The 3,786-nt window shown below is 26.2% G+C and overlaps 1 pseudogene; it reads left to right on the top strand.

Annotated features, from left to right (window-relative positions):
- The first annotated feature begins 2,881 nt into the window (after positions 1-2,881).
- LOC131180285 (dehydration-responsive element-binding protein 1F-like) lies at positions 2,882-3,786 on the top strand (annotated as a pseudogene).

Genomic DNA, 3,786 nt, shown 5'->3' on the forward strand with positions numbered 1-3,786 from the left:
ATTATTAATCAGTATGCATGATGGGATTGAATGAGGGAGCTGAGCTCCCATGTGAGTTATCATATTTTGATTATGTGGAGGGCGAGCTGAGCTCCCCAAATTATTATATATTGTATTTATAGGTTAGGTGAGTCAAAAACTCGTCGTTAAATGGTCCATTTTATGACCGAACTCTGTCCAGTTGAATTCTTGAAATTGAGCCCAAATGGGCCTTAGAGTTGGGTTGAGGAATAGTTAAGCTTACTACGGACTTCGGGAGCTTTAGGCTGGCCTAGGTTCTAGTGCCGGTCCGGCCCATAGGTTGGGTCGTGACAATAGTTATTATGAACAAACTATTTCTAATAATATGTGATTTTTTGAAATGCATATAGAGTTTGAAAATCAAATGACTAGAATAAAAAAAAAAACATTAACTATATAAATTTTTAATGATTTATATAAAAAATTAGATGTTGTTTTAAAAAAATACAAAATATTATATAAGAAAATTAAACAATGAAAAGTTGCAATTGTTGAGAAATATAAAAAAAAATTCAATTTTAGAATAACAAACTTAAGAAAAAAAAAAGAGAAGAATAAAATGCAAATCATATATATATATTTATTTTAACTCTTTTAAATTTTCTCTCTCTCTCTCTCTCTATATATATATTTATTTAGAGAAAAAATTAATTTATTTTAGATAAAATTATTTTATTTTAGCTATTAGCATCTAAAAAAATAATTATATTATTTTATTAAGATATAAGTAATATAAAGTATTAAAATTATTTATTTTTCACTATATATTCAAAAAATTTTTAAAGTATTAGAACATTTGAATAAATTATAGCTTAATTACACTATATTATAATATTTTTAAATATATAATATTAACTATTCAAAATATAAAGTGAATAAGAAATATATAAGAAATAAGTATAATTAAATAATATATTGAATTGATAATACTGGCTCTCTCAAAAATAATTTTCTGGCTTCGTCCCCTGGATATACATATAAAATAAATAAAATTCACATATTTATATTTTAGACTTAAGGTGATCCAGATTGAGATAAATTTTCTCATGTATATGTGCATTTACATATTTTTATTAAATTTGGACTGATTCAACGGTTGACTCATATATAAAATCGAATTGATTTTCTCATTGAATTAGATGAAAAATGGACTCAAAAAAACTGGATGACCCAATGATTAACATTAACCTGATAACCTGGTCGATTTAAAATTTTCTTATTTGAAAATTTTTAAAAATATCAATTATATTGATATTTTAATATTTAAAAAATTAAATTTATATTTAGCTGATGAATAGAATATTATTTAGTTATTATTTTTTATTTATAATAATGTAAGAAATTTATTAAAATGATATGTTTATTTTTTATTTTTAATATACAATTAATTTTTATAAATATTAGGAAGATAATTATTCAATTATAACAATATTTTTATTTTATATATTAACTATAAAGGTTGAGAATAAAAATATTTAAAATTTAAATATTTTTAATATTTTTACAAAAATTTTAATAATATTTTTAAGATATATGTAAATATCACTACAATAAATTTAAATTTTAGCAGTATGTTTTATATATTATTAAAAATTAAAAAATATTATTAATAATAATTTTCAGCAAACATATTTAATATGTATAAATCTCATAATTTAAAATTTTTAACAATATTTTTACACTAATTTATAATACTATTATATATGATATTATTTATATTATTTATTATATTTTATGTTATCTTAATATTAATTATCACTTTAACATTATTTATCACTTTAACATTATATACAAAATAATATTAAAAAAGTATTGTTGAAATCTATATTTGTTGTCGTGTATAATCTAATGAATGTTAAAATATTAATTCTAAAGTTAAAATTTAGTTGATTAAAATTATTTAATTATATTAATAAATATAATATTTAATTAATTTTTTAATAATTCACTAATTAAACGTTGATCCAATTCTTCAGTTAGGTTAATTTTCAAACAGAGGCAACAAATTCTCTGGAATCACGTGAAAAAAGCAAGCAGACAAGACCAATGCCAAAAAAGAAGTCGACCTTGAACCTTGACAACAGTAGTAATAACAAATTAATAATTCCCAATTTAACTTATTTTAAGAATTTGGACTGTTGGACCCACTACCGTCCTTCATGTATGTGCTTTGACGTCGGCTTTTCTCCCTTTTTTTTTTTTTTTAATATTTTTGCTTGACATTTTTTTTAATTTAATATGGTCTGAGTCAAAATTCAACTCAGCTCCAATGATTTCTAATTTTTTTTTCTGTTAATTCAATTCTTTAATTTTTGTTAAGTAAATTAAATTATAGTATTTTAAATTTTAATTCAATTTTTATCATGCATTATGACGTAATAAAACATACATCCCTCCTCTTTTATCATCGTTTATTGCAAGTCCTAATGGACTCTTCAAAGTTTATCATCTCTTCATCTTTATTTTCTTAACTAATTTTAAATATTTTTAATTATTTAAAATATAAAAATAATATTTTATTTATTAATAATATATTTTTATAAGTTTTTTTTTTTAATTATATTTATTAACACAATTACATTAATTTTAAAAATGGTTTTTTATAATGTCAAATCCACTTGCCAAAATATATAAAGGACTATTTCTTCCCTTATTTGAATCTTTCTACTTAAGGGGGGAAAAAAAATTAGAGCGTCCCTGTCGTCGACGTTCGTTTTCTTCATTGCTTATTCCACGTGGGGATTTTCTTTTACAATTCAACACGTTTTTCATGCTTTGCGTTACAGTGTATGTTCCTCGTGCTTTATGTTTTCCTGTATAAGTATCTCCTTCAAATTGCTGCTTTCCTTCTCCTCTCCATAGACAAAAACCATATTTCTCATCTCTCAAATCAAAAAAGGTTTCTTTTTTTATATTTTATGGAGGATTTATCATCTTCTACTTCAAACAGCCAACAAACTGATCTCAAAATGGGCACGCAAAAGCGCAAGGCAGGAAGGAAAAAGTTCATGGAGACTCGCCATCCTGTGTACAAGGGTGTCCGGCGAAGGAATGGAAAGTGGGTGAGTGAATTGCGACAGTCTCATGCCAAGTCCAGGATTTGGCTTGGAACGTTTTCAAGGCTTGAAATGGCAGTAGGGCTTATGATGTAGCTGCCTTAGCTCTTAGGGGAGATTCTGCCTCCTTGAACTTCCCTGAATCAGCCCATTTGCTGCCTCGGGTTGGGTCTACTTCTGTTAGGGACATTCAGTGTGCTGCTCTAGAGGCTGCAGATCAGAGTTATGTTCATGTTGATCAGTTTCAGTGTTCTTCTTCATCTTCTTGTTCTCCATCGATGACCAAAGAAGATGGAAGCGATAAGGTTGAAGAAGGTTGTAAGAGGAAGGTGTTTTTGGATGAGGAAGAGTTGTTTAACATGCCAGCACTACTTGATAGTATGGCAGAAGGGCTGATTCTTACGCCACCAGCCATGAAAAGAGGGTTCAGCTGGAATGATGTGGCTGACGACCATCCTGTGGATTCGACTCTATGGAGTGATTGATGGTCCATACCTTTGAAGGGAAATTTTTTACTGGACCCATCGCTGTGGATTCAAGATGCAATATCAATTATGGGATTTCTGAAAAACCACATATTTATGTCCTACTTCATGATATAACATTCATAATATATCGATTTAGGTAAGTTTTTTTTTTTTAATTTAAAATATTTTATGCAATTGATACATCAGGATTATTAAAAAATAAGTATAAAATTTCAATTTCT

Source organism: Hevea brasiliensis, chromosome 5 (genome assembly GCF_030052815.1).
Source record: "Hevea brasiliensis isolate MT/VB/25A 57/8 chromosome 5, ASM3005281v1, whole genome shotgun sequence".
Lineage (NCBI taxonomy): Eukaryota > Viridiplantae > Streptophyta > Magnoliopsida > Malpighiales > Euphorbiaceae > Hevea > Hevea brasiliensis.